This window comes from Canis aureus, chromosome 2 (assembly GCF_053574225.1).
Source record: "Canis aureus isolate CA01 chromosome 2, VMU_Caureus_v.1.0, whole genome shotgun sequence".
Taxonomy (NCBI): Eukaryota; Metazoa; Chordata; class Mammalia; order Carnivora; family Canidae; genus Canis; species Canis aureus.
Window position 1 is genome coordinate 9,051,498 of NC_135612.1, and position 6,495 is coordinate 9,057,992.

The following is a 6,495-nucleotide window of genomic DNA, read 5'->3' on the forward strand; positions in this document are numbered from 1 at the left end:
CCATTTTTGGAATATTTTGTATGTTGGAGACAAGTTGTTACTTTTAGCCAGTACACACAAGGGAAGGGGATGACATAATGGCCTAAGTACTAGAAGACAGGGTTCATTGAGAGCAATTTCAGAAACTGCACATCATACTATGAAAGGAAATGCAGGCATACAGTTGTAGGTAAGGTAAGGATGTAGTGGGTAAGGTAAGGATGCAATAATGTACATAAATGACGCAACATGTTTCTGTCAAGATGAAAGGTAGCTATTATGATAATTATTACAATAATTGTTTTGTGGCTCTCAAGTTGACTCATTCAACAAATGTTCGTGGAACTCTTACTAGGCTAGAACTGGAAATACAAAACTCTGGTTTTGGAGGATAATAATAAACAGGTTAAAGGGAATATTTGTGAATTATAACAAATGATATAAGGAAAGCAATCAGGACAAGGCAACACAGAATGTGTATCTGTGTGCATGCCTGATGACTACTTCAGTCAAACAGAAAAAGCCTTCCTGAGATGACATTTATGCTGAGATTGAATGCTCAGAAAACATCAGCTTTACAAGATCCTGGAAAGTAACATCCCAGGAAGAGAGAAAAGCAAGTTCGAGAGCCACAAGGTGGAGAAGAGTTTGCTATGTGAAGGAAATAGGAGAACCTCATGACTAAAGCATATTTAGCAAGGGATAAAGTGCCGTGGACTAATGTTGGAGGTAGGCAGGGGCTAAAATAAATAGGACCTTGTAGGCCATGCGAAGAACATCATTTTACTCTAAGTATGATGGAAAGTATTGGAGAGTTTTATGAAAGGTAATAAAAAGATCTTATTTTTACAAATTTTGGTCTAACTGCAAAATTATAGAAACCTTGCAAGAGTAGTGCAAGGAAATTCCATACACCCTTCACATGAGGTGAAAATTGTATGACAATGCCAGCTTTGTATTTTTCTGATCAAATCTATTTTATTCAAAACATCTAACATGGTATACTGGCCTTTACTTTTCTAGGATTCAAAAAAAAAAAGAGACAGTATTTCTATCCTATTATATAAGAACCAGAAATAATAATAATAATTAGATCCCATTCTCTTTAAATTTTTAGATAATAACTGAAAAAAATGTTGGGGGAGAACTATTAAAATTCTCTGTAGTGTTTATGTTTAGGACAGCCACAGATTGGTACCTATTGGCCAATGGGAAACTATTTTCCTGATCGTCTTCTATTGTCTTGTGTCACTCCAAGTGTCCCACAAGCAATTTTATTTGCTGGTTGAGTTTTAGCTTAGGATGTTTGCCTTTACTCTTGACTTTTTAATTCTTTTTTGACAAGGAAATACAGGTATAATTTTCAGAACCATGGACATTATAAAAGAATGCGTAAATGATTCCAAAGCTTTGATACCAACTATGATGCTTGGATGTCATAACACATGCATTATAGTAAACAAATAATGTTTATGCTTACAGTATCTTCATGTTTTTAGCATACCACACTTACTGTTTTATTATCCTTTGGTAAATGTTGCGCGGCATTTGTTCAATCTACCTTTTATATTCAGGTACATTATTTGGGAGAGTATTTGTTGGTGTACAATTGTGTATGCCTTACTGTTTTATGATTCATCCCACTCCCTGAATGACCTCAAAAGCAGGTAGTCTCCTCATCTGGCTACATTCTTGTTTTCTCACTTTCCACCCACATCCCAGAACTGAATCTTTCTTTCTTTGCAAACATGTACTTTCAATGCCTTAGACACTTGTGGAGAACAAGAGTTTAGCCAAACAGTATATCAGAAGCCTGAGAAATCTTTAGTCTATTCAGTCAAGGAGTTTTAAGAAAGGAAAGTAGTTCTAACCAACAAACATCTTAGTCAGTGAACTCATGAATGTTCCAGTTAAAATACAACACGGTCCAATCATTTGCTTGGCCAAAGCAAACCTTCTTTATTTCAGATAATAATCTTTGCTCTGACGTCCACTTGGAGTGCTATTAATGCAGTAATTCCAGCTTTCTTTTGATTAGCGTAAACATATCATTTTCAATTTTTTACTTTCAGCCTATTAGCATTTACATTTGAAGTGTATTTCTTGTAGACAGTATGTAATTGGCTCTTGCTTTTTATGTGACATCTGATCATCTTTTCCTTTGAAGTAGAACATTTATCCTATTTCCATTTAATGTAATTATTAATATAGTTTGGCCTAAATCATCACCTTGTTCCATGTTTTCTTTCTGTCTTATCCATTTTTGTTCCCTTTGTTCCACTTTTCAGCCTTCTTTTGGATTAATGGAATATTTTTTATCACTCCACTTTATCCCCTTATCGGCTCTTTTATTGTTGCTATTTTAGAAGTTGCTCTAGGACTTACAAGTCATTTTAATATTCTACCTTTGACATATTAGTGCACATATAAATGTATAAATATGTCATTTCAGATATAAAATATTTATAATAATATCCTTCCATATATGTATGTATGTATGTATGTATTTCCATTTCTCTTTACCTGGCCTTTGAACCCCTGTCATACATTTTAGCTTTACATAACTTAAGAATACCACAATGCTTTAAATTTTTTGTTTAAGCAATTTATCTTTTAAAGAGACAGAGATAATTTTAAAAATCACATATATTATCGATCTTGAACTACATTTCATTTCTGGTGCTCTTTATTCCTTTGTATGATTTATAAATCATTATTTACACAGAGTATCATTTTCCATCTGCCTGAAGGACTTCTTTTAACGTGTGTGTATGTATGTGGGGGGTCTGGGTATTACATTATTCCAGTTTGCTTTTCTTTTTTTGCTTTTAATGTCTGAAAACTTCATTATTTTACCTTCTTTTCTGAACATTGGCCACTGTCTCGCTAACCCCTTCATATGAATCTCTCCGTGGTCTAGGATGCTTTCTACATATGAAGATGCTATCTGTACTGTGCTGAATATTTGAGGGAACACTCTGCATAGCAACTCTGCAACTTTCTCCTCTCTAGTATTGTTTTGCACATTTTAGCCATCTTGGTGACTCTGAACCTTCAATTTTGTCTCCTCAACTCAGAATCTGCTGGGTTTTCTGCACATTTCACATCCAGCCCCACCCTTCCCACACTGTCACTTGAAAACTTGCTCAAGGCAGTAAATTGCTCACTTAGTTCACTTCCTGTCTCTTAAAGACTACTTTTTCTATTACTTGAAATCTAAGTGTCTTGAAACTTTTTTTCCTTCATCTACTTTTTTCTTCTTTTAAGTATTTCAAATAGAAGTTAAATCTGGTCTCTGCTATTATTCTATCTTGTCTGGAAATGGAAGTCCCTCCCCTGGCTGTACTTTTAATGCCCATTTAAATTTTTTTTCTTGCAAATATGCCTTTGTTTCACCACTGCCTCAGAAGTTTTACTTCCTGCAGTTCTTTAGTATTCTTTTCTCTTTCTAGTCTAGCAAAATTTCCTCTCCTCTGATAAGTTGAAGTATGGAGATCTTTGTGTCTTCTCTTCAATCAAAGAAGACACTTTGATTCTGTGAATTTTCTCTGATGCCCACTTAAGAAATTTTCTATATTCTTATCTCTTGTGTAGGGTATAAAATCTTTGTCCTTGTCCTTTAGGAACATGCTCTGAGAGCTTTCACAAGCTATAAAGTAGAAATGTAAAGGTTTTTAAATAAGGTTTTGCTTTGTTTTATTCATGTCTACAACTTGAGCTCTGTTCATTAAAGCTCTTATTTGTATTTACATTATTTTATCAATTAACAGTAGCCTGCTAACTCTCTCAACCTCATACTAGACCTCTACCAACTACCAACAAATTGTAAAAAGACTACTATGAAAGAATATCTTCACTCAGCACTATCACTCCACCTGTTACTGGCCTTTTTCCTGCTTCTGATTGCATTGAGCTTTTAGGCGCATTTAACATTAATCTGCCTAGAAATAGGCTGCTGGAACAAACAACATCTTGATGTCCCTTGTAGTTCCATAAATCTAAATTCTAATAACCACCATCATCTACTTTGTTAAGAAACAGTAGTGGTAAAATTATAGGAATGATGGGATTAGAGAGGCAGCATGGCTGTTTTTCTATTTGGTAAAGCTGGTATTTTGTCATGATCATGACATTGTGATTATGCAAATTATATAAAATGATAATATTGAAGACTGTTTTCCTGGCATCAAAATCAGATCTTGGGTAGCAAAGAAATATAATTTATAATATTACCCTAATTGTTCATTTGCTATAGGATAATTTCTTCAGTTTAAAGCATTTCTTGATTTATATATAAACCCAACTATGCCATTATCACTATACCGAATGTGATATTTGTATCATAAATATCCTCCTATAAAATTCCCAGTGTTTTGAGTAAATTATAATAATAATCACTTATCAGTAAAAAGCTTAACGATACTGTACAGTAAAATTTACACTAGTATGCGTTTTTCACTGCCTACTGGGTTATCTTTCTTATGGGATTATAGTATAAAATGTTTACATGTTTTCCTTTTTAAAATTATAATCATACATGTTTATGGATATTCATCTTTCCATAGATTTATGATTACTATTACTAAAGAAAATATAATTGTAATATTTTTGAAACATAAATGTATCTTTCTGTGTGACTGCAATCAGAAAGTCTTAAAAATAATCTAGTTCAGCATTAAATTTTTTCTTAGATATGATTTATTTTAATTATGCATTTTACAGGGCATTTAAAATAAAAAAGACAAATGAATAATACTAAGAAGATCTCTTAGATTGTGCAATTTCTTTTATTTAATAAATATAAGATCCAGTGGTATTAATAAGTCCTTAATAGTGGGATTTTTAATCACCTCAGTAAAATCTGCACTTGACCATCTTTGTATTCAGGCTCTCTCAAGGTCCTATAATTTTAATATTCTGTGAGCATCATAGTGTTTTACTACCAAAGGATTTACATCCAGTTTACAATTGGAAGGGAACTAATAGACTATTAAAAGCACACAGAAAGAAAAATGGTAAAGTGCTCAAGATAGGCATATTAGTATATTTCCATCCTATAGGTATATCTACCTGGAAGGCCAACATATAATGATAAGATTTCTTTTAGGCATGGAATCAGGGCGAGGGGAGTTAGTGAATAATCTTGATAGCTTCTGTCATGAAGCCACTTTATCTTGTTGTTATCCAATTCCTGAAGGGAAAGACCTATGGCACATTCCAGAGAATGGTCCCTAGGCAAGGACATCTGCTCTTGTGTACAGTGTTGAAGCTTTACCATAAAATTTGGATACTATTCTTTATTCCATTCTCTACCCTTTAAGAATTCAGCAAATGAAATCCAGTAAAAGAATAGAAATTTATTAATTACCTTCTGAAATTTAACATGGTGTATTTTGACTTTACCCTATATTGACCAAAGAATTAAAAAACAACTATCCACAGAATTATAAGGAAAAAAATCAATACAAACTTATTTTGCTTCGTTTTGTCTTTGTTGCAAACATGAACCCCCTTCCTTCCATCATTGCAGCACAAAAGATGTAAGGGAACAGGAAAGTGGTGTTGATAACACTTTCAGTAAGAGCAAGAAGTATTTAAGATGAAGCAACAGCACTTTCACTAATCTTTAAATAAAGTTCTACTCTCTAGCGCTGCAAGAGTGCAGATTTCTCCTTACTCAGGATGAATTTAAGTGCACGATGATTATGCTACTTTGATTTTGGTAGTGTATTTGAATTTGTTAATTCAAAGCTGCAAAAGAGTTCTTAAGCCATGGCTGTGTTTAATCATATTTCGTCAAAGCAAAATTTGCTGGTTGTTTAAATTACTTCATAGATGAAATGGTGATAATACATATATTTACACATTTAGGCATCACTCTAAGTCCATTTCTGTGGAAACTTTTTACAATAGAAGGCTATGGAGATTCCATATCAAGCCTAATTTGCATATCTGCAAAATCTGAATATCTGCAGTTCAGAGCAGACTTAGTCTTCCAATCCTTATCAACATCAGATCACATGACTGTTGATCTCTTAGAACTGTTAGAAAAAAATCTACCAGACAGTGATAGGCTATAGCAATTCAAAGAGAGAAAATGCAAGGTTGAGGGAGGATATCTGACTGAGAGAACTTTGAGTTCAGGTCCTGCACAAGTGTCAGGCCATTTACTAGCTGTATAACTTTAGGAGAGTTACCAATCCTCTCTGGAAGTATAGATTCTTTAATATGTAACATGTTGATAATAGGTATTGCTCTAGTAAGGATTAATAATGGAATATAGAGGGGATCTCTGGGTGGCTCAGTGGTTTAGCGCCTGCCTTTGGCCCAGGGCGTGATCCTGGAGTCCCGGAATCAAGTCCCACATCGGGCTCCAGGCATGGAGCCTGCTTCTCCCTCTACCTGGGTCTCTTCCTCTCTCTGTCTCTCTGTCTATCATGAATAAATAAATAAATAAATCTTTAAAAACATAATGGAATATAGAGAAGAAATTTAAAAAATAATAGTTCCTACTTC